This window comes from Saccoglossus kowalevskii, chromosome 13, assembly GCF_978046115.1.
Source record: "Saccoglossus kowalevskii chromosome 13, keSacKowa6.1, whole genome shotgun sequence".
In the NCBI taxonomy this organism is placed as follows: Eukaryota; Metazoa; Hemichordata; class Enteropneusta; family Harrimaniidae; genus Saccoglossus; species Saccoglossus kowalevskii.
The window spans coordinates 35,285,617-35,312,639 of NC_140653.1; the positions used below are offsets into that span (position 1 = coordinate 35,285,617).

At 36.4% G+C, this 27,023-nt stretch overlaps 1 pseudogene; it reads right to left on the reverse strand.

Annotated features, from left to right (window-relative positions):
- Window positions 1-13,942: 13,942 nt before the first annotated feature.
- LOC146735397 (uncharacterized) lies at window positions 13,943-16,690 on the reverse strand (annotated as a pseudogene).
- Window positions 16,691-27,023: the final 10,333 nt, after the last annotated feature.

Consider the following 27,023-nt stretch of genomic DNA (forward strand, 5'->3'; position numbering starts at 1 on the left):
TCGCCAATTATTTTATCAATGATTGAACAATCGAACAATACAGTTTGTATTGCGTGGACAGAAACCACTTAACACAAATACGGTATCCCGTATTCTGCCTGATTCAAACGCTGTATTCAGAGTTCGACCATGGCAAACTTTGCAAACACAAACCTGCGAAAAAGATATACCATATCCGGTGAATTGTCCTGTGAAAACGCCCTACCATGAGTTCGCCTGCCTTATCAATAAGGGTGATTTTAAAGTAAAACGAATGCACATTCACCTGAGGATAAAAAGATACAACCGTTTATATACCATAAATATTTGGTTATTTCCAGCAAAAAAGTTCAATTTTACGGTAGATTGTTTCATATGCCGAAATAGCTCAGTTGGGAGAGCGTTAGACTGAAGATCTAAAGGTCCCTCATTTAAACCCCAGCGAACTTCCACGAGTTCGGTGAATTGTCCCGGGTTCCGGCAATTATTTTATCATTGACTGAACAATCGAACCATACAGTTTGAATTGCGTTGTCAGAAACCACTTAACACAAATACGGCATCCCGTATTCTGCCTGATTCAAACGCCTTATCCAGAGATCGGCCATTGCAAACTTTGCAACTACAAACATGCCTAAAAGAAATACCATAGCCGGTGTATTGTCCTGTGAAAACGCCCTCCCAGGAGTTCGACTGCCTTATCAAAAAGGGTGGTTTTAAAGTAAAACGAATGCACATTTACCTGAGGATAAAACATACAACCGTTTATATACCATAAATACTTGGTTATTTCCAGCAAAAAAGTTCAATTTTACGGTAGATTAAAAGTTTCATATGCCGAAATAGTTCAGTTGGGAGAGCGTTAGACTGAAGATCTAAAGGTCCCTGGTTTAAACCCCGGCGAACTTCACGAGTTCGGTGAATTGTCCCGGGTTTCGGCAATTATTTTATCAATGATTGAACAATCGAACAATACAGTTTGAATTGCGTGTACAGAAACCACTTAACACAAATACGGTATCCGGTATTCTGTCTGATTCAAACGCTGTATCCAGATATCGACCATTGCAAACATTGCAACTACAAACCTGCGAAAAAGAAATACCATATCCGTTGAATTGTCGTTTGGAAACGCCCTATCAAGAGTTCGCTTGCCTCATCAAAAAGGGTGATTTTAAAGTAAAACGAATGCACATTCACCTGTGGATAAAAAGGTACAACCGTTTATAGACCATAAACACTTGGTTATTTCCAGCAAAAAAGTTCAACTTTACGGAAGATTAAATGTTTCATATGCCGAATTAGCTCAGTTTGGAGAGCGTTAGACTGAAGATCTAAAGGTCCCTGGTTCAAACCCGGCGAACTTCCACAGTTCGGTTAATTGTCCCGGGTTTCGGCAATTACTTTATCAATGACTGAACAATCGAACAATACAGTTTGAATTGCGTAGACAGAGACCACTTTTGATTTAAACCACAGTGTCTCTATCACCGGTCTGGAAACGCTTAGTATTCTCATGGAGGTAATTATTACCTCCATGGTATTCTATTGTACTAACCCTCGTAACGGGCAAATAAATCGTTGACACCTTACGCCAAGTTATCCCGAAAATAAACTCCCATTGATGTAGTCGTGCATATCATTAACCCACTGGAAGTTACCATGATACTTAGCGATTTGGGCCATTGCGCATGCGTCATTACCAGCACACGGATCACAACATTACCATGTGGAAGGCTTACGGCGATTTTGTCGAATTCGGCGATGACAACTTTGATTGGGATTTTGTTTTAAAAGACGTCATTGAGGAAGAAATCCTTGAAGTGCATAAAGATAAACCATGTAGTTCAACCAGTGCCGAAAACATACCGGAGAAACCTTTTACGAGGCATGATTGCCACGCCCACACGCCTGTCAAAACTCCACAACTGCTGTCTGAACGTAAACAAAATTTGTCTATGAAATTAAACTCTTTATTACACCCCAGACTGAATTAAACCACCCCATTAGTTTCAGAATCAGTTTCTTTAATCACTAAATAAAAATGGAATTGGAGAATTACCCCATTCCCTTGTAATCGGAACAGAAACTAGCGTTACAATTATACGACTGAGAGAATGATGTGATCCAAAATGGCGCCGTCGTGAATACAATTACGTGCAAAACCAAGACCCAAAAATCATACATCTTGTGACATTAAACAGTATTTCAATTGATTGTGTTGCCGATATACATAGTTGTTGCAATTAATATGCCTGAAAAACAAAATAAGCAGAAAAAAAATTACCTTAGTAGAATGTGTACAACATCGTAACTGGGAGCGGTCATTTTGTTTTTAACGACGCCGTTTACTTCTTAAAAATAAGTGTCATTTTTTGAACGAACAATCATCAAAATCGTATATTCAACATGACCATTGTGCTAAACGTATTTCAAATCTACTAAAGACACAGGGGGGATTGGCACGAGAGAGCGCCATCCGATATGAATGGAACGATTCGACGTCAGTCGTTCGTAGCCCACCGTCAAAGCATCAACGTCCCGGTTACGAACAGATGAAATAATTTCAGCAATTTCTTTACAGAATAATCCTCAAAAAAACTTAGAAACATTTTATAGACAAATACAGGGTCCAAAATTATGTCTATCGCAAAACAATTCAACCGACAACCAGTTTGACGCCACAATTTCTTGGTGGAGCCCGAGTTCTATGCGTGATTTTATTGCGTTCAAAACTGTTCCATTTCAAACTGCGCATGCACACACACTGTGGTTTCTCGAAATGCATACTAATTAGGTAACTTGTCACTGATAAAAGTCACCGAAAACATTTTGAGCAATAGTACTAGAGTGAAATATAAACGTGCCTCTGCATCCTCCATTAATTTCGTAACTTGCTATGATCATGGTAAAGAGAAAACTTGTGCTTACTTTCAACAGTTAGCTGGAGTCCGATCGAAAACGTGTCTTAAAAAATACCTTTACATCATTTTTCCGATTATTTTTTTCAGCTCGTAACGATAGAATCAGTCAGTTTAGAACTAACATGTATGCTATCGGAAAGCATTTTGGCACAATTTTACTGAAAAGACGAGTTTTTCATTGCTCATGAATATTAATTTATGCATACGTCTTATATGCATAAATTAATGTGACGATTATTTCAACCAATCGTGTCATGCAACTCCCCCCCCCCCCTGTAAAAACACAAATGTTGTCATGTTGTCAAGAATGTACCGTTAATGAGAGGAACAGAAAAACAGTCAGTTTACAAGTCACGGCACAGTCCCTCTATTACAAAAGGTGAAAAAGACATAATTTCACACAAGAAAACGTCGAGCATCAACATATTGTATACAACGAAACTTACTCTCCTTAAAAACAAAGACGTTACGAATCAACTACACAGCTGCTGATCGAAAACGTCATTATAGCGTTATAAGATGGATCAAAATCAAAGAAAGCTTAGAAAGAACTCCCGTGTGCTGAGGGAATAGGGATCATGATGTAATATTCGGGAATATTTGAAAATGATAAACAAATTATGAATAATCTATTAAATAAGGAGCCACCAGTAGTCATCTACACACATAGACATCGTATACCTACAATACGCCTACTTAAAAATATGCTACACAAAATTGAAACATTAAAAAGAAAACTGAAATAATTCATAAAACATTGAGGAAAATGAAATGCAACGAAATAGTAAACAAATAAATGCCCAAAATAAACTTATAGGGCAATTAAAAATATTTTAGAAATTTAGTTAACACGGAAAACGTAAAGTAGCAAGAACAAGTATGTAAATTTCTGACAAACAATCACAATCTAAATATCTAAAATTCAAACCACTATCTTAATATCAATATGTGTGTCAATAAATATTATATTTATTTACTTTCAGTTACGTATATTAATAAGGAAGGCATCACGATCTTTTCGATTTGTTCGTATATCCCGAAAATCGACATGGTAAAATTACAACCATCGTACAGCTCAGTACCATAACAAATATTAATAACTTACGGCAGACGTACTTCTCGGTACGTAAAATTTAAAGTAATCCCCAACGCGTCTCATTTGTTACTGCGTATAAATTGACACTATCTGGGGCACGTCGCACGCGATGAGTACCAACCAAAAATACACATAGGACATTTTAAGTGGCTCGAAACAAAACCTATTCGCCAATTTTTGTTTCAAAAACATCTACGACGGCTTAAAACCCTGCAGCCCGTCCCGCATGTTTTTTTTTTACCAGGCAGGAGACGCCGGTCAGCGTGGCGTTGACCTTTTCATAATGTAAACTGATACATTTCATCTCCCGAGCGCTTGCTTCATTTTTGTACAACACACTGGAAATAACAAAATGGCTGACACCATCATAAATTGCTGGTCATGAAAAAAATTGAATACGCATGCGCATCATTATGCAAATTAGTCCACTCACCGATTCCTATTAGTTGTATTCATGCAATTGGGCAGAATTATTTTTAAAAAAAATAATACAAAAATACATAAAAAATGCTAAATTTTAATTAAAATGTAAAATACAACAATGAATTGCAGCTGCCAATCATTAGTAACATTCTTACCAAGTTACATGAAAATCGTTTTAATGCTTCTTGAGATATAACAGAAATAGTGTAAAATTCACACATTATTATGCAGATGAGCTCATTAATATGCATGGATGTCAACCAAAAACTAATCAAATCTGCGCATTGCCCCAGACAAGCTATATACCAAGTTTCATTGAAATCCGAACATTGGTTCTTGAGATATCGATGGAACAGACACACACACAGACAGACAGACAGACACACACATACACAGACAGACACACTAACTGCAAAGACTCCCTTTTTGTGCTTCGCACACGGGAGTCAATTACGTTTTTAAAAAACGTTATAATAACCAAAAAAATGAGTCCAACTTTATAACATTACTAAATGATGCATTTACAATGTAAATAATTATGTTATAATGACGTTTGCAAATAACAGCATAATGATGCTTTGCAAAATCAACTAATAACATATTCTTAAAACGTTATTATAACGTAATTTTATAACGTTATAATACTGTTATTTTTAAATGTCACATATGTATCATCCCTGGGTACGTCATAGTGACGTTTGCCAAAAAATGCTTGAATTGCAGTTTTAAATGTCATAACTTTAGTGTCATTTTAAAAATCATTATCATAATGGTATTTTATAACAGAAAAATACAGTCATTTTTATGTGATTTATTTACGTAAATTGTCATAATGCCATCAGTGTTCTCCCCAGGCCTTTCAAGCACTGCGGGCCCGCGTCGCTTAGACAAACAGCCACGTCGCTTTTGTTTAGCCCGCGATCCTTGAAATCCTGCCCGCGATGCTTATTCACGTTGTATTGTTTACAAGTGTCAGCCTCGTCTAGCACATCTTTAAAACAATAACATGTATTGATCGAAAGGTAATCTCGCCTTTGTACATAGTTAGCCTTACAAAAACAGTGATAAAAACGGAAGTCTACAAGAAGTTACCAAGTCTATCAAGGGTGCGGAGCAGGCAAACCCAAAATACTAGGGTAGTAATAATTTGCCCATTGCGTCGGGATGGTCTATCCCGAGTTGCTGCACTGCGATTAATTGCGTTTTTACTACTTCATCGCCAGTGACACTAATTACCAAGAATTAAAAAAACAAGTGAAATTAAGTCGCATCGGGAAAAAAAAACTGTAAATAAATCGAAGTAAAAATTATTCAACTGCAGACGAGACGGACAAGGAAAAAACGAACCCTGACCTCTAGAAATACCTCATTCATAGTGCGTCATTACCGAGGAACGCCACCCTAAGGCGACGTAACGCATGTAGTGACATCACAACCGATGCATGCTGGGTTACAGCGGAGATTTTGACTGAGGTAACAAAGATGGCGGCGCAGAGTGCATGTTTTTCCGCGATGTTTAAAAACAACATTTCGTTGGCGATTTTGATGTAATTTCTTAGTTAATCATCAATGAATCGTTTTAATTAAGCAAACATTCTAAGTTTGTGTATTTTTAAACAAAAAAGTCAGGGACCGATGATCGCAACAGCAGCGGTGAATACCCGTTCAACGCATTGCCGTCAGCTGACAATGTTACGGTGATCGTAGCGTTACACAAATAATAGATAGATCAATGAAAAATCGCTGACTTTAGTTTTGAAATGCCGTTGTAGAAAAAAAATGTCATTATTGATTTATTAATTTCTTCATACAGATTTTACAAATTTAACAAACAAATCCCCCCCCCCCGTCGTATGAACTGACAGTAACATTGGCACTAAAACTGACTACTTGTACACAAAATAATGATGAACCAATTACCTCCACGGATAAACAATATATTTACTGACTGGCTATAAGTATTTCCATTTCTTTCCTGTTCTATTTCAAACTTTATTTGACTTGATGCACACATAAAACACAATGAATGTAAATGATAAAAAATATATGAGATATGTATCAGTTCTTTATTTCAGTTAAAATGTTTGTTGGGGAAGCTAATTATTATGCAAACAAAATTATGCAAATAAGATGTATTGTTATGTAAATTAGCCGCGATGCTTGGCTTAGAGTCTGGGGAGAACACTGTGCCATAATTACGTTTTTCAGTGATGCATAAAATACGTTGTATACAGTTATTAAAAATAAAGTGATATAGTAATATACGTACTTTATTTAACAATACAATATCTCCATTTACACAAAAAATTACATTGTAATATAATTGGAACCAAATACGAGTTGTATACTTGTGTAATTTAAAAAAAAATCTTGATTTTCCGGCAACAGCACTCGGACATATTATCATTTAATTTCCTTTTCCAACAACATTATTCTGAAACACAAACAAAGCAAGAAATGTTACGAAAGTAAGTTCATTCAAATACAATTTGTCCCCGAACCACCAACACAGGGGAGAACAAAATTCAAATTTGCCAGCAAGTTCAAAATGGCCGGTCTCTGCCTCGCGTAGCAACCAACTTTCTGATTGATAAGCTTGAATAATCATAGTTTTCTGAGTAAAATCTTTGTCTGAATCATACACATTAATATTAGAGAACAACTTGTATAGATTATACAATTATTTGTCCACTTACCGTGCGAAGAATGGAGATAATGCCGGCAACAGTTATATCCACAAGCTTTATCGTTGCGGGAAAGCCACCGGATTGAGCATGCTCAGTACTGAGCTTATGGTCCATACCATTTTTTGGATAGGGGTGTGAAGATAAAAAGAGTACTGGTATTTATACGCTATAATAACGTTTTCATTAGAAAAATAATAATATTATTTAACAATTACATCTTTAAAATATAATATAGTGTGGTTGACTGAACTCGGTTTTCTTAAAAATTATGTGTCTACACAACTAAGTAAACAGTGAATAGCTGCTAATAAAATACGTTATAATAACGTTTTAGAATTTTATAACTATGAAATAAAACATGATTTCAATATACTTTAATTTTGAAAATGGCAAGTCGTTACAAAACACTAATATAACAATTTTGTGAAAAATATGATTTGAACGTGATAAATATATGCTGTAATAACGTTTCTGTTTTGGACCAGTATAAAAGCAGTATATAAAATTGCATTATCAATGTTTTAAAATAGTTTATATTGAGCCTCATTTTATTACGTCATCATAACGTTTGAAATAAAAACAGTATAAATACGTTATATAAAAACATGGATGGGAAATTATTTAATGATAGTCCAATACTGATATTTAACAAGTAACCTGTAGAATACTGTGTGGGTAATATTTTTTATATTGATTTTTGTTGCATTTGCAGCAAATAGTTACCAAACAATGAGAAATCTATAGGATTGAATATACCCCACAGCTGGCTTCACATGCATAGTTCATAGTTCATATGGTGCTTACACCAGGATTTAATTACAGCACCTAGGCGGTATGTGCTTACAGCTTAATGTTCCGAGTAATCGCAAGAAATTGACATGACAATAGAAATTCATTAAAGACTGGCACTCCCATGCAATTAACAGCGAGTGAAATTCCTGGGATTGAAACATGTATTTTGAAGTCACTGATGTAGGCAACGAATAACTGCAAGTTGACATAAAGACGAGGTAGTTTATTTAATCAGTCATCAACTAGAGGCTGAAATTATAATTAATTTGTTTATTTCAATTTCTCCTGACGTCAAATTCCTAATTTTCGAGTTGTTAGTTTTCTACGGAATTCCGCTAGAGGGCGCATCCAAAATACCCGGATGACGAGCCTGAGTGGGGTTGTTTTTATTGAAGTTCTGTATTCTTACATGCGTAAATCAATAGATTGGAAAAGCAAAAAAAGTCCCAGAACTCCGCAAATTTCTTCAGGATCGTGGTATAACTTGCAGCAATGTTCGTAAAGCTAAAGTGTTTGAACTTGTTGAGTTAGCAAACGAGTTAAATGTTCGCCAAGAGTCAAACAATCGTCGTCGTACTGTAAAACACGAGTCGACGATAACTCTGGTAGATCCGTGTAACGTAAAAACTTGGCAAAAAAAACTTCATACTTTGCCTTTGTTTGAAATAGCTGATATGTTCGCATATTTGTTGCATCGAAGTGACTGGACAACAGCCAGACTGAAAGAATATCGACTTAATAATGGTTACTTACTTCATAATTTCCGTAAAGCTAAAAATAGAAAATGATAAATATCTTCTTTGTCGTTATTACATAGCTTGCACATTCCATTCCCTTTATATTTGTCCCATGTTATTTTATTACCCTCTAAATCCAGTGAGTTAGATCTGACTTTAAAATACAGTGATATGCCATGATGATCAAGGGGATCATTTATATAGTTTTCTTTTTCCTTATTTCTTTTAACCCAACTGTAATGTTCCAGTGATTTCATATTAGATATTTGATCTGCAAACGTTTTTACTTCATTTTGTTCACTTATTTTATAAAAGCTTTTGAGCCAGTTTATATTGTTAGGTATGTTTAACCCATAGACATGGTCTAATCCGTTAGTTTCAAGTACTTTGTGCACATATGTTGGCCAATTCCAAGTAAGCTTACGGTTGTTTACATACGACTTGTGCAATTCTGTGAAAACAATTTTGGTCCATCTGGTGTTATTCATTTCTTGTAATCTGTTCAAATATTTAATTCGAAAAGTATCAAGGGTGTAGCTCAAATCAGCCCATCCTAAATCCCCTAATACAGCAGAGCAAGCAACATTTCTGTTGACTTTAAAAAGGAATTTGCCAAACTGATATTGCAGACTTTTTAACTTTTTCCTATCATCGTTATTTTCTAAAATCCATACACCACATCCATAGCTAATAGATGGTAAAATTATACTCTTCCACAATACATCACCATACTCAAACTTATTGTAACTATTGTGTTGATTGATGATGGCTTTACAATATGCTATTAATTTCATCCCCTTCTTGTAAATTTCAGTAAATTGTGCATGGTCCTTTATAGTTTTAGAAATAACTATTCCCAAGTATTTATATGTGTTAGTCTCTTCTAGTAACAGATTTCCTAATTTCCAGAGTGTGCCTTTTCTATGCAATTTTTTGCCAAAATACATTACTTGGGATTTGTTGCTGTTGTAACTTAATTTCCAATTGTCTGCAAATTTTGCTGCTATGTCTAACATATTTTGTAATTCATCTGCATTATTTGCGATGAGGACAACATCATCTGCCCAAAATAGTCCAGGAATTATCTTTTTACCTATTTCTACCCCTAATTTTGAATCCTGCAGCATTTTTGCAAATTCATTTATGTAAATTGAAAATAGTAAAGGACTTAACACACATCCTTGTTTGACCCCTTCTGTAGTTTCAAAATAATCCGTTTCTATGTCGTTAAAGTTAACTTTGTTAAAAACATTTTCATACATATCATTAATTATATTCCACAATGTTCCTCTAATTCCTGCATTCCACAGTGAAACCCGAAGTCCATCTCTCCAAACTCGATCAAAAGCTTTAGAAAAATCTAGGAAAGCAACATATGTAGAATTGTGAACGCCATTTGTTGACACTAGATCGTCAGGTGAATGAATTTCGAGAGAAATGCCAAACTTCGAGCAGACTAAATTCGAATGTGAAGCGATGTGCGAGATCTCCATTGGTTGCTGAAGGAAAAAGCTTTAAGAAACACTCCAATTTGTCAAGTTGTAAGATCACCGAAATCACTGACAGTGTTGAAATAAGATGTGCAGAAGAATGTTCAACTCCATGTTTGTTTACATTTACGGGGAGCGTGACATAAAACTGTCGTCTTCACGGCAACAAAACAGCATGTGGCCTGGTTGCGTCAGATTTCTTGAACGCGCTCGTAGTTTGTTTTAAAATTGGGTCAAGTCTCAGACTAGTACGAAACCTTTACTCTAATCTCGGGAAAACGATATATTTATTCAGTTACCGGTGATACACACTTCGAACCCAGTTTTAAAACGTTGAAAAATTATTCAAACAAATCGACCACTTCGGAAACATATTTTCTATATTTATTCAATCAATTGGCCCACCCCCAAAAATATTTATTTTTACATGGCCGAATTGATTGAGTTTTTACGGTACAATGTAATTCCCAGGGGACACTTAATTATAATAACTTATTTTGGTGAATATTTGTTCATCCAAACAATTCATATTTCTCTTTTCAAAAGAATTTGATTTTATATATAATGGTCAGCACATTTTGTGTGGCAAAACCCCATCACAAATATGGGTTCCAGGTCTTCAAGCGAGTCAGATTCCAGGGTTTTAGTGGTCCTATGCTATGTTATGCCACCATAAATAGTCTTTAACCCCTATGCTTATCTGATATCACATATTTAGTGTAATGTTTATAATGGCACTAAATTTCCTCTATGATATACTCGACCTCAGAAAATAAATTTACAAGTAATTTGTGTACCATATGTGTATTTGCTACATTAGAAGCGCACCTAAACCAAAATTTGAATTGTTTGTATACTGTAGTGTTAGAGTATCAATTATTTTTGCCAGACAGACCTTGACATGTAGTTAAGAGCATGTGCTTCTAATGTAACAAATACAGTTCATCTAAGTATGAGTGAGTGGTCATGTTCACTGGATTTATAAATTAGAAACTGCAACATTTATGCGCATCACAGCCATAGAGTGCCATGTAAAAATCAAAATGTTATTGGCCCAAATGACACTAATGCTGTGACACTGATTTAAATGCATCAGCAATTTTACAAATGTGGGCTTCATAGTGTGACAATTTCCAGGGTTACATCTTTCCACCACTGTGAATATTACATATGCAAGTAAGACAGCACAATGTTTTTTTTAAGTTAAAGATAATCATTTATTATATACATGTTTCACTGCAAGTTTGGTACATACCACATAAAATATTTGTAAATAAACATCCCTGTCTCATCAATTTAGTAATTGTGTCATTGGTATTTTTCGACCCAAAGAAAGCTTCAAAAGGGCCCCCACATATTGTGAACAATCGTATTGGACAGACATCAAGAAATGTGTGCAGAGTTGCATGAACCTAATTGCACATTGCACAAGAGTTGTTACAAGAGTGAGGTTGACTTGATTGCATTAACAAACAAGTCATGCACCAGCACAGTCCTTGTGAATTACCAACTTGTATGCTGTGTATCAGCACTTAGATATGCATATGTATAGAAATTAATTGCTGCAGGCTGGCATATCCAAATTATATATACATTTGTAAAACAAGCAGTCTATCGGTTGATACAGCTCTGCTGTATTGTGAAATGTACCAGCTTAACACATTTGAAATATAGCTGCAAGCAGCGATCAACTAGTTTCGAACCTATGGCAGCATTGGTACAGGGCTGTAATACACCAAATTTAGTTCAAGGGGTCTTGAAAAAAACTATATCACACCACCCTCTTCTCCCCCTCCAAATATAAGTCCCTTTAAAAACTTTAAAACATTCGATTGGAACCCTTACTCATCACACCAATTTTGGTTCAAATCGGTCACATGGCCTTGGAGTTAAATGAATTCATACCCCCCCCCCCCCCACAAAAAAAAAAAAAACTGCTATTAGGACACCCGCAGGGGTACTCTTTGTCATCACACCAAATTTGGTCCAAATTGGTCAAGGGGTTTTGGAGTAAAACGCAAATATATAAAAATCACACCCCCCCCCCCTCCCCTCAAAATTGACCCTCTCAGAAAAGTAACACCATTATAACATTCACTAGGAGACTCTTTGTCACAACACCAAAATTGGTCAAGGAGTCTTGGAGTAAAACGCAAATATATAAAAATCACACCCCCCCTCCCCTCAAAATTGACCCTCTCAGAAAAGTAACACCATTATAACATTCACTAGGAGACTCTTTGTCACAACACCAAAATTGGTCAAGGAGTCTTGGAGTAAAAGGCAAATATATAAAAACCACCCTCCGCCCCCTCAAAAATGCCCCTCTCAGAAAAGTAACATCATTATAACATTCACTGAGGGACTCTTTGTCATCACACCAAATTTGGTCCAAATCGGTCAAGGTGTCTAGAAGTAAGATGCAAATATATAATGTCTAATCCTTAAATTTGGTACAAATACACAATGTACGTTCAGACAATTCAAACGAAGTAACAAAAACCATATGAGAATTAGCTGGTTAATTCCCAAAACTGATAAACTGATAAGCTCCGAGGATTTTAATGGAAATACCATGAACAGTTTTTTTTAAATAAAGGATATCCTGGTAGATCAAAGCAAAAACATATCTCCTCTCACAGGATAGTGACATAAGTTTTTCCTTCTGATTATCTAAGCAATAGACCCCTTTCATAAATCTAGCATAGTTCCTTTCTAAATACACAGGAAACCTCATCCTTGAACTCTACAAAATATAAAAATACTAATTATTTCACAACCAAGGGAGTTTATTAGCTTTCAAAAGGACCGTCTGCACTGTACACTCTATGGTAAAAACACACTGCTAAGCATTCATTACCTACTGGCCTCACTCTGAGTTAAGGTCAACGGTTAATGAGTGAGGGCGCTTGATTTATGAAAGGGGTCTATGTGCCATGAATTTATTGCTGTGAATCCTGTGCATCCAGGATATCAAATGGTCTAGCCCTAATCTAAATTGCAGTTGAGAGCAAGCATACAAATTGATATATATATATATATATAGGACTTCAAGACACACAGATTCAAAACTTAGGTGAAATATATTGTCAAAGTAAGGTGTATCACTGAAAACTGAGGGGGATTATGAACACTAAGGCACAGCGCTTAATTGATGTGTGTGATAAAATGTATCATACAAACACACATTTTTTTTCATGAACTAGAAATCATTGTCAAAGAGTATTGGACATCCAGTTGAAAACAGTATTGTTTTATCAATGTATTGCATGCCATTGTTTGAGCTCCCAATCAGTATATACATTGACAATATATAGAGTATCACTACATGCTAACAATAAGTGAGTTGCCATATTAAGGATAAATTAGTCTTTGGTCACTTTATTGAATATACGTAACAGTACTCCATCAACACATCCAACAAAGTGATCAACTTTCAGAATTTATCCTTATTTTTACAGCATGAAACCCTGCTCTAACAAAATGTCTCACTATTGTTTTGAATATGCATGTCTTGAAGCACCCATATATACATATATATTAATTTGTATGCTTTCAACTGGAAGCAAACACATGAGCAAATAACATTTCCCCTCAGTTTCCAGTGAAAATTTGAGGTACATAACTATAAAGATTCTCCTCTTTCTACACTTGCAAAATAAGAGAAATTATATTATCAACATATTGATCCTCCAAATAAAAATCAGAAATCAAAAACTTGCGATTGGAGTATCTTGTATATTTTGAAGATATCTTCTCCGCTAAAGATGGTGTCCATCCTGTGACAACTGAAGGAGAAGGTGCATTACAGATGTTATTTTCAGCTTCAAAATACTGTAATAACACATCACATATTACCTGTGCTTTGTGATCATCAAAATCACTTTCATCAGCATCTGACTGTACATCAGATTCTGCTCCTGATGGCTATCAGTTTCAGCTGGCTGCTAACAGCCCGCAACAATAGGATCTGATGTACAGCCTGATGATAATGAAACTGAGAATCACAGATGGTACAGTCACACAATAGCTTGCAATTGTCACAGCACTGATGTTTAATGATTTAGTCCTTGGGAAATTCCTGACCAAAATGTGAGGCTAGTGACACTCTACGACATTCATCTGTTGTACAGTATTTCCTCATTTCCTCAGTCATGCCTTTCACATTGTGTGCTTTGTCAGATGCGTTGTAGTACAAAATAGCCTCAGATTCTTCCCCATCTCTCCCACATCTGTCAACTTCCTGAATGTATGCTAATGAACAAATGAGAATTGTATTTAACATTTAAGTAGCTTTACTACAAGTTACAAAAATAGTGCAATATGGTACTGGACTGTATTTGCTGTATTACTAGAGCATATGCATAGGTAAATGACATGGTAATATATCTCTATACAGTACAGGAAAAGTTTAGTTTATTGTACACTTCTATTGAAGATGCACTTCTCATATTGAGCAAATGCGTATTTTCATGAGTTCTCTTGGGTGACTGACATCAATTGTTATATCCATTCTATGATGTAACCTGTGGCATTTCATCATAAAATAACTTTCCTAGCCATCATCGTCATCCAATAACTACACTCATGACAGGATTACAGGATTATTGGGACTTCAGATTCTCTTGAACCAACCAATTGCTTGTGGTCATTAAATAATCAAAACAAATAAAACATTCAAAATGTTGGCAACACTTACAAGCAGTATAATAATAAGATCATGCACACAATAAAGGAACTTGGTTTTACACATTGTATGTCAAATATGTACAATGCACTCTGAAAATTCATGAATTTTGTGCGTAACATTGCATTACTACATTTAGACTGAACTACATGCATTTTAACATACTTTCCATTGTTCTTGGTACACCAGCATGGATAATTCGCCTGACTTGTTTTGGATCTGCACCCATCCCATATGCCTCAGTTGCAAATAACAATCTGATACCACAATTCATGGTCTGCATGCCATCGATCACCTCTTTCTTCATCTGCTTAATGATAAAAGTATGATATATAAATTGTCAATATGCAAGTTGATATGAAATAGCCAAATGGCTCAAGTTAATTGTTGTGGCAAAGGTAATGTAACAGAATATCATATGATAGTTAAATGACAGAGGTGCATTTATAGTAAAAAAAATGCACAAATTATTAATATACAGAACAGTATACAACAAATTTTGATGGCTTATCTGTTCTTGTGTTGGAGATAAACATCTAATATAGCAAATACAGTTAAAGGGGCACAGTCGCTATATCTTTTATACAAATTTGGCTTAAGTGTAAAGTGAACTGCATTCACCAATTTGATAAAGAACACACACTTATCACGTGTCTGATCTTTCAGTGTGTCATTTGATGAGGCAACAGCCACATTGTTTACCTAAATGTTATAGACAAAGCTGCTTATAAACCCGGAACAAATGATTTATATATATAACAATTAACAAATAAATATTCACTTTATTTTTTTATTGGTAAAACCATCAGAGGACCAATTTGTTATTTACTATACAACAACAAAAATAACATACCATACCATACAGAATATGGAAAACAATCGTTAAACAGTAGAAGTCATATCCAAGTTAGTATTTATAGTTAACAAAATAACTTAAATTTACCTTGTTAGTGCATGAGGCATGGAATTGAGCCACCAGACCAGATATATCATCTATATCACTGTCAAAAGTTGGCATTAAGGACAATTCGTGAGCAAATCCACACCATTTAAGTGATGAGTAAACAATTGTTTGTGGAAAACATTCCTGTTTACTGCGCAATTCATCAATAAGTGGTTTGAAGATCTCCTTAAAAGACTCTTCAATTCTGTTGTTTGGAAGTCTTTTTGTCACATGGAACATTATGTTTGGTCTATCTATGCTGGCAGCGATAATAACAGGATTGGTAAGCAGAAGATGTGATGATATTTCTTGCTGTGTTCTTTTCGTACCGGTGGCCATAGGTCTTTCAGATTTCGATATTCCGGACGGAAATCACTTCCCCATTGTACTACACAGTGTGCTTCGTCAACAACAATATGAGATACCTTGTGTTGCCAAATGTCGCCACGAAATACGGCGAAGAGTTTCTTGGTCATTATGTGTTCTGGGTGAGACAGTATATACAAATACTCACAACTAATGAAACTGGACAAACTACAGTCAAACTCCGGATTTAACCGCACTGACCTTGCGCCGAGTCTACGAGACTGTTCTTCTATAATAGCATTCAATGGCGAGATCAAGATCACTGTCCTGGGACTGTGTGAAGCTGACATGTAGGGAAGGCACTCAAAAATCAGTGATTTTCCATAACCGGTAGGCAACAAGCCTATACAATCACTATCAGTGGATGCCTTCAAACAATCAACTTGCTTTGGTCTTAAATATGTGTAACATGAATGACTGTTTGCGTTTACATGTGCTAAAGCAATCTTTGTTTTCATAACAAACTCCATGTCCATGGAAGCCGCCATGTTGAATTGTCTCAGTGACGAATCAGATGTTCCGTACGTAACTACCAATAACCGCCTTGGATGTAATACCCCGTACCTGACCCTTTTCTAAAACCGCCCTCAGCGTTGAAATGGGGCAGGGAACCAGACTATGGTGAAACACTGTAGTAACTGTGGTTCGCTGGTTCCCGGCGTCCTTTGCGAATGGCGGGTAGGACGCAGGTAACTAGTAATCGCCATATTGTTCCATTTGGGCCGGTTTTCCGGCCGGAAGGAACGCGACTGGGTGACGTAATTTGAAAACATTCCGTTTTGCGTAAACGTGTCTGTAATGCTACAATAAAGCCATGCTCATACATACTGCCTGCTTAGATTTACAGATTTGATATGTTCTGTGCAAATTTATAACAAAAGAAACAATTCTTTTTATTCGCCCAACTTTCGAAAGCAAAAGGAAACCCCTGAACGGCCACGAGCGTAAGCGCTGACGTCAGGTAACTAAGGGAAATGGAACAAGCAACGAGAAAGTGGTGTACCAATCAGAATGCCGGAACCGTTACTAGTTACCGGCCTCTTGTGGCTTGGTACGCCATGACACTTGAGGCGGGAACCAGCCAATAACTGTGGGTGAAAGGATGTTTTGGGGTGTAGTTTACATTGTATATGGAGTGGTAGGGTCGGGTGTAATGTGTTCATTTCCAACTATTATGAAGTCACGTAGAATTTCACTTAATTTATTTTTGCTGACATGTTTTCAAGCATTACATGTGAATCCAATTTTCACTGCGCTGTGTCTCAATAGAGTATGAGGGAAATGGCATATTCACTGGAATTTTATTTCAGGGGAAAAATGTTTTCAGTGATAATGAAGTATTACGACAGATACCCTCCCCGTGGCTTTCATTGCGTATGGAAGTTATTTTCACGAGTGATGCGGTGTATCCTGCTGCCGTACTTTCACGAGCGAAGCCACGGGGAAGGTGTGGGGTTCTGTTATTATACATATGTCCCATATTTGATTATTTCACATTAAAAAAAGAACGTGCAACAAACCGGGATAGAAATTTAGATCGGGGAACCCAATTGCCCATTAATATGCTCCAAGACAGTGCTGCGACCTAGCAACGCTTGTCAGTGTAGAACGCGTGTCGCAGTACGTGTGAACATAAAATAATCAGACGTCTAATTTGAGTCATTGTCCGAATAAATAACTCGTGGATGTTTAAGCGCGGTGGTCGTAGCGCGGCGCGTGTTCGAATATCATATAAATAAACAATGTATTTTACACGCGTTGTATACGTCGCTATGAGTCCCATATCGAACAGGACGCGACACAACGACTGTCGCCCTTTAGTTGGGACCACGGCAGAACCAGAACTTAAACTGGGCGACTACGATACACGGTTGATGTTGAAGTTAAAAGTTCCTCCACAGATCTGTGCATTGGCAAACATGCCGTGCAACTGCGGTACTCCACTGACGGAATGACTTTCGTTGAAATCGGTCGTCGCTGACTCGTGAGCTGCACACTACAACCTCGTTTGTGATTTTGCTTGCTGGTCGTGGATAGACTGAGTCTTGGTTACCGGTTAAATTTTGCTAATTTGGCGTTGGTAATCTTTATTTGGAACTGAGTAACACCGCAACGTCGCCAGCAGAAACCTCATGGTATATCGATGTTGATGGTTGCGGCTCCATAATAATCGGAGATTTTACTGCGGGTCCAGGCAGCGGGTGGATCTTCCGAGAGCCCTTCAAGATTTATAAAACTCAGTTTCCAGGTGGTCAACAAACATTAAGTTCTCCCAATCCTAGTATTCTATGTGATGTACATCTAACATGCCAAAAATGCTGGTGAACGATTTGAACCTGACAAAAATACTTGAAACAGATACCAAGAAGGGGAGGGGGATAAAAGAAAAGTTATATAACATTTTATTATTCAATAATTTATTAAAATACATAAGTTTGTCCAACTCTCAGTGATACAACACCTCAGACATAGCTCATTGTACTCGGCTTGAGTGTGGGCAAAAAGTTACTATTTGAAGTTTTGATATCTTTTTTCATTAATGAGAAAGTTGACCCCGAAGTTAGAGTAACTGTTCAGCAGGAATGGCTTTTTAACTCTTCTGTGATTTTTTTTGGCTTGGCTGATTTTGTTCATACTTGACAGGCAGGTCGTACCATCACTAATTGGAAAAACAATCCTGATCCACCGCTACCATGACAACAGCCAAAATCTGTTTTATTAATACTTTCGCCAAATTTATTGCCTCCTACCAGTCTTGTAATAGCAGTGCCCAAATGATCATGCCTTTTATTTTGGCTACGTTGCGCACTGGTAAGAGACCACCGGCGCCGACATTGTTACCACTGTCAACGTATTATCCCAACGCAGCTTTGAATTTTGAATAAAATGTAAATGCTGCCTCCAATCTAGAAAATACTATCGCAAAACGGTTGGAAATAATACATTTAACGGCTGCATACGTCCTAACAATAAAATAAAGTGACTTCTAATGACTGCCATGTTATTTTGCGAACCTCGTATAAGGTGCCCGGTTTTAGTTATAAACAGACGTTAGCTTTCACGTTCATGTCCTTCCATGATAACAGCCGAAAACATATTGCTTGTTTTTTACCGGTTTTCATTGGCAACCGAAGTATTTTTATTTTGTAAACAAATTTTCGTCTGCTATTTTTATTCAGTTCAAATCGTTCAGCAACATTTTTGGCATATTAGGTGTACATCACATGGAATACTACGATTGAGAGAACTTGATGTATGTTGACTGATTTTTATCATAGTACGAAGTACCAGGAAGTTACTCGGCAACATTTGACTGGTAATCAAGAATCATGTAATCCATGGCTAACAAGCAACATCACAAGCGAAGTTGTAGCATGCAGTACTAGTAAGTCATCCCGTCAGTGGAGTACCGCAGTAACACGGCATGTTTGCCATCAGCATTGTATTCAAACGAATCACGTGGTGTGCCGTTCTCGTTCAAACCCGGGATTCGATCAATAGGGGAGTCCCAGTAAAAAAAAACATTGCAAATCATGCAAGTTCAACATTTTCAAACCAATATACTATCAAAGAAAGCTTAGAAAGAACTCCCATGTGCTGAGAGTATTGGAGACACATTAAATATAATTCGAAATTACTTAGCTGAAAACTAATTATGCAAATCAGAAAATTAATATGACCAGATTTGAGTGTAAAACTAATGAGGTCTGCGCAATGTAACAGAAAATCTATGTCTCCAAGTTTAATTGAAATGTGATTAGAACCAAAAAATTATGAATTATTATGCTTATTAGGGAATTAATATGAACAGATTTTTACCCCAAACTAATTAGGTTTGTACATTGTCCTAGAGCATCTTTGTACTAAGTTTCATTGAAATGGAATAATTAGCACCGTGAAAACTCCAAAATTTCGACCCCTCTAAAAATTTGACCGCCTATTTATTTGCCGGGTTTCGGTGTTTTATTTACCTCCAAATTTTCGACTCCACTAAAAATTGCCGACTCATTCTTATTCGAAAATTGCGACCAGTTTTAGTTTTCCCCCAAACGAAAAAAAAAACCGATGTGAGCGTTCAAACGGGACCTTCCTCAAAGGCATGAATCCGGGTTTCTGATTGACTGAGAGATTTTTATTTTATTGGTAACGAAAATATATTCTAAATAAACGAAGTTTCAAATAAAAACGAACACAAAAATCTCGGCATGCTGCGTTTCTGAATTGTTGATTATTACTGTACTCAGTAGTGATTATAATAATGTACACAAAATAAATTTGTTGAATGGTTATGAAATACAAATAAAAGTCAACTTAGTTTCATCGTAAGCGAATGATTCCGGTCTCGTATAAACGTTTGATGCTGTAGGATATCCGCCATGTTCTCTTAGGTCAAATAGGTCAAATCGCTAATTAACCAATCAAAAAGCTGGATGATGCGAAAACGGCATGATTTTTTTTAAATAAAAAAAATAGTTGTTTTTAAAAAATAAACTGGTCATCTGAAGAATAATTTAACATTGTTCACAGTGATAACAGCTCATTCTCGAAAGGAAGCTTACCCGCTCACGCTAGTCACGATAAAAATCATACACGTGTACTCTTGAATAGACAGACGTCAATGACTACGGTAAAACTTAGACTCTATTTTAGCCGGCAGGATTGATTGAAATGTCCGAAAAATGACGCCAAAATACACCTTAAAAGTCCCATTTTATTTTCTTAAATCCCATTATATTTTTTAATCCAAGGGCGAATTTACGGCAGAATTTGGTCCCTCAAATCACCGGTACGGTGCTCAAATAAGGGACACGTGAGCTTTGATTCTAACCGGATACATTGCACTGGGTCGGGGAGATCGTTTGCTAAACTTCCATGTATCTTTTGTCCAATGGGTACCTGTACTTCGAACATTCGCAAGTTTTCCTAGGTAGTGCGAGACAGCTTTGTCTTTTGACCTATTAGTTTTGTGCTGACCTCTTCTCCGCGTCTTGATGTTTTGTTTTGCTTGTCATAATACTCACTGATTGATGACTTTGTTTAGATTTTGAGTTACAACTCGGCCACGACCTTTGCTTTTACCGTGAAACATGAGGAAGTTTACGTCAATTGACGGACATTGCATTTTTTAAAAACTAATGAAGCACACTGTCTATCATCCCCATTTTTTTTTGCTGATTTCTATTCTGAAAAATTCGACCGTCCGAAAATGCACCTTAATTTTGACTCTAAAAACACGTCACATTTCTAACACAAATTATTTAAAACCGGTCGAAAGTTTTTACGGTACTTTAGATATCAGTGTGAAAGATTAAAATTGGTTAATTATGCAAATTAGGTAATTAATATGTACAGATTTTAACCCACAATTATTCAGGTCTGTCTATTGTCCTACAGCATCCATGTACATTCATTGATATGTGATGTATAGTACCTGAGATATCAGTGTGAAAGTTGGTTAATTATGCAAATTAGGTGATTAATATGCACAAATATTTACCGGAAACTAATTGGGTCTGCATAATTCTAGATTCATTGAAATATGATGATTAGTACTTTAGATATCAGTAGAAAAGCTGAAAATTAATTATGCAAATTAGGTAATTAATATGCACAATTATTTACCCTAAAACTAATCAGGTCTCTGCATAGTCCTAAAGGATCTATGTACCAAGTTTCATTGAAATGCGATGATTAGTACTTGAGATACCCGTGGAAAAGCTGAAAATTAACTAATTATGCAAATTAGGTGATTAATATGCACAAATATTTATCGAAAACAATCAATCTCTGCATAGTCCTTGAGTATGTAAGTACCAAGTTTCATTGAAATGTAATGCTAACTACTTATATCAAATGCTGAAAATTAATTAATTATGCAAATTAGGTAATTAATATGTACTGATATTACCATAAAAACTATCAGGTCTGTGCAGTGTCGTATGACATCTATGTACCAAGTTTCATTGAAATGTGATGATTAGTACTTGAGATATCAGTGGAAAAACCGAAAATTGACTAATCATTATGCAAATTAGGTAATTAGTATCCACGGATTATTACCAAAAACTAATCAAAACCTAGCATTAGTTCAGAGCATCTATGTACCAAGTTTCATCAAAATCCAATGAGTGGTTGTTTAGATATCAGTGGAACAGTCATGGAACCACTAAAAAATAGCTAATTATCATGCAAATTAGGTAATTAATATGCACGGATTTTTACCAAAAATTAATCAAATCTGCGCATATGTTCAGAGCATCTATGTACCAAGTTTCATCAAAATCCAATGAGTGGTTCTTTAGATATCAGTGGAACAGTCATAGAACAGCTAAAAATTAGCTAATTATCATGCAAATTAGGTAATTAACGAGCATGGATTTTTACCAAAACCTAATCAAATCTGCGCATTGGCCCAGAGCATCTATGCACCAAGTTTCATCAAAAACCGATGTATGGTTCTTGAGATAGCAGTGGAACAGTCGGACACACATACACACACACATACACACATACACACATACAGACACACTAACTGCAAAGACTCCCATTTTGTGCTTCGCACATGGGAGTCAAAAACAGAAATGCTCAGCGATGCAAAAAAGGATAGATATTACTTTTCAGTATACACATCTCTGATTATACAATCCCTCACATATTCTACTCCCAATTATTCCTGCGTAAAATGGAATAGCCTCTTTCCATGTTGACATTCTCAGTAAAATCATGTGATAGGCTGTTACAATTGGCTGTTACATACTATTTCGCCGGTCTGGAAAATGTGTTTAATTAGCTCTCATTCAAGCGACAATGCACATTTCCCAGTGGGAGTGAGCCTAGCTCGAATCTGCCATTAAAAAATAGGGGTGTTTTCAGCAAAAAACGAATAATCCTGGAATACAACACAATATACTGAATTTTGGAACAAATCGTGCATTACTTACAGCAGCAGAATACCACGGAAATATCAAACGAAACATGAAAACACTATATATTGCACTTCAGCCTGAACCCTCTATATTGCAATTCAAGGAATTAACCCCATATGTGCATCCATTTCCCACCTTGGTATCACCCACCCCTGAAAACAAACTCTTAATACCACGCTGAAGCGTTTGGTAAAAACATAATAAATACATTATAGAAAATTACGTTTCGATGTCATGATTTTTCAGATGGTTTTTATGACGTCTCAAAAATACGTTGCATAATTATAGTTGTAAATGTCATAATGACGTTTTCAAAAAAACGTATTTTCACCATAACAAAAATTAACAGTATAATTACGTAATTAATTATATCATAATTACGTTTCATATGATAACGCTATAATTACGTTTTCAATCAGCAGCTGTGTATGGTAAAAAATATTTGTATACGGTATCGAATATGTTCTGGAAACGTTAAAAAAATAGATCACAGCACTGAACGCGATGTATCTCGAAGCTATCAACAGTATAGTACCGCGCTTCGCGGGAAGCCGTTACAAGCGTTAGCCCACTCATCCCGCCGATTCACACGTAAAACAATAGGCGTTTCCAGACGGGTGATAGAGGGACTGTGTTCAAACAAACGTGCACGTAGTTCCCAGCACCAGGCTAGTCAACGACAAAAATCGGCGAATTCCAAGTTACCATCAAGTCCCGTTGATTACTCAGCATACAATCGATGGGGGGGGGGGCCTTAGCGAGTCTTCTGTCGGATCCAGGTAGGCCTCCTTCCTCAATTTCCGCCACTTCACTTGATTTTAGCCACAGCTATGAAAACGCCTCTACCATTTTCAAAATGTCGTTCGCGCGAAGAGACGGTTTCTTGACAACCTCGTTCACAGGTCACACTTTCTAGTCTCTCTCCTTCACGTTTCTATACTTTATAAACAGCCCACATTTTAGTCGATCTTTCAAATACATTAATTCATGACATTCGAACAGAATTCAAATCATCAAAGTAAAATAAAGATACATAATCAACTAAGTTCAAACAAAGACTTCTCGTCTCATTGGAAGAAATAATTAACAAAAGACAACCCCTATACTTAAGGTAGAAGCCTACTCATAAATTCAAAATCCCAGAATTTATTCATTTTGCAACAAATTGTACTTCAAGGCAATATAAGATTATTGACCTAAAAAAAGTTTGGGGTCACCAGCCTTATTTTCGAGAAATTGATGGTTGTATTTTAGTGGAAAGTCGCCATTTTGACACTGTTATAACTAACACTTTTACCACAGGTTTCTATTGCAGAGATATTATGCAATATCTAGAAACCTAGCCTGGTGACATAGGCTGAAAAAATCATATATTGTTAATGATGGAGTACTTTTTGTTGTTCTGAATTATTTAAAAAATCTGGGTTTCAAAAAGTGTCAAAAAATTCAATTTTTCTTTAACATTGTGTTCTATGGAATTGTTCTAAAAATAGCATTTTTCAAGAAATAGTGGGATACGTTTCTCAAAAAGGATAACTGTAACACACAAAATAATGCTATTTCATTGTACCATGGACATTAGCTTCATGATTGTACATAATAAACTAATGAACATTGTCATGCGATTTATGACCAATTTTGTCAAGATTATGACTGGGCTTCTACCTTAACACACACAGTGCGATTGTAATGTTAAACACAGTTATCGGCTGACTAACTAATGAATAACCATTCGAAACAAAACATATACGATCGCCACCACACGTTGTGTGGCCATAGGTAAATATAATCCCATGAAAACACAAACTCTACACTACAAAATCCTTCATCGCAAAATCAATGCAACGACCAAGGCGGAAATGAAAGCATTACCGTAAAACGCACAATGCCGTTTCAGTAACCAAACACTAGAACACTCTTTTAACATATTTACAGTCATTTTATATTATTTAAATTAGTAAACAATAACAATGGACCATGCCCGGGTTATATTTATTTGGCCGATGTCGACGAGCAACAGATTTCCTGTAGGGCTCATACCACTAATTGAATTTCCATAGACGACAATGTTAACATATGACGAGATTGCTATATGAAAATGACGAAGAAAGTTGAAAATATGGCTCAAAAATGGGAAATCAACATGCCAGTAATCAACCATATGAAAAAAACTAACATATTGGCCAGCTCAAACTCTTGCAAATCCCAGGTAAACAAGACACACCTACTGTATTTGGATTGCACCAAGAGAAATCACTGGAAAAACACCAAGATTAGAACATCCATTAACACACAGAATAAACCCACAGGTACACAGCCGCTCAGTAGTAAACAAAAGACCACATGTTGCTCTCACCTCTGACCCGGATGATTACGCCCTCAAACAGGGAGCACCTGAGAAAAATAATATTTAAAAAATTTCATTGGTTCTTGCTAGGTATTTAAATTTACGAGCAGCCATTGGTTAATTAGTGGCATGAGACCTGTACTCACTTCCTCGTCTAATCACCGGCCCTCAACGGTCTCAAGTATCGGTGTCGTCATCGGTTAAGTACTAGTAGTTGAAACTCTCGCGTTGATGCGAATATTTCAGCCTTATCGTCCCCTTCGAACCACTCGCGAGGTTGGTCATAATATGACCTAGACGTGCTTGCAATCTGTTGCGATTCCGATGAAAAATTCTTGAAAAATAAATATAAATTGCATAAACGAGGGGTGAACGCGAAAGTCCTGTAATTTTGCATCGGAATCACAACAGGCTGCACGCAAGTCTAAATTAGTAAATATGATCCTGAGTTGCAGATTTTCTTTGCCTCGTCTGTCATTGGCGTCTTTGCTTTCTTTCTTTACATCGTCATTGCGTTAGTAAGATGGTGTTATTAAAATAGAATATAGACTTAGAAAATAAAACGATTTCTCAGACGAAGTTTTGACTGATAATAATGCTGACAATGGACGTTAGATTAATATGCATTGTTTGCGACAGGAAGCTTGTCACCCGTTCCATCAGAATCGTCAACAACAGAGTATTACCGGTAGTATACATATACATGTAATAAACATTATGCGAATATTAACGAAACGATAGTAGTGTTGGCGTTTGAGCACTGGTCTTTCCAAAGTTTCGAAAAGCTGGGATGATGAATCAAGGTACAAAGTAACCGTTTTTATCAATTATTGAAAAATCAAGAAAAAAAAGAATTTCCCTTCCGCTACATTAAGATCAATATGGACCACCGAAATTTGGCGTTCATTTTAAAAAATAAACCACAATTTTCAGTAATACTGACTACAAAAACTATGACACAAAAATAATTACATTCATGCCACAAACCAACGCCGTTTTTGTTTACTTTTCATAACTGTTACAAAGTATTTCATTTCTGGTTAAAATACCAGCTAATCGATCGTAGACCACAAGTTTTGAGTCCGTTTATGATCTAAACGAAGGCAGGCGATTGCAAACAACTGCTGTCATGGCAAAACTTTGCACGTCGTGAATGATTTTTTTTCACTGCATGCAAATTATTTTCCTTGATGCACTCAACAAAGTCAAAGCAGACGTACAGCATTCGTTGCAGAAGGCGTGAAAAGTACTTCGTGTTCCACTCGCTCTGAAGCTGCGCCGCCTATGCTAATGAGCATAGTCATATCGGGACGAAGCTCCAAGATGGCGACAACGTTACACCGTAAATAGGCAGTCAAAACCAACGTGCACGTTACACTATTTAATTTTTCTAGCCAGCGGTGTGATGTGTCTAAAAACCTTAAACCACGTGTCATTTGTTTGGTCCCACAATTTGTCTTCACGTGCTTGCCGATCACCGAACAGTGCGGCATGTCGCCGGTACATAGTGTTTACACACTTTTTTTACAGTACCATTTTTACCATTTAAAACTTAATTTTTTTACAAGGCATATGCGGTGAACATCGACCATTGGGATTCGCGCTGTTCGACCAACCAACCAATAG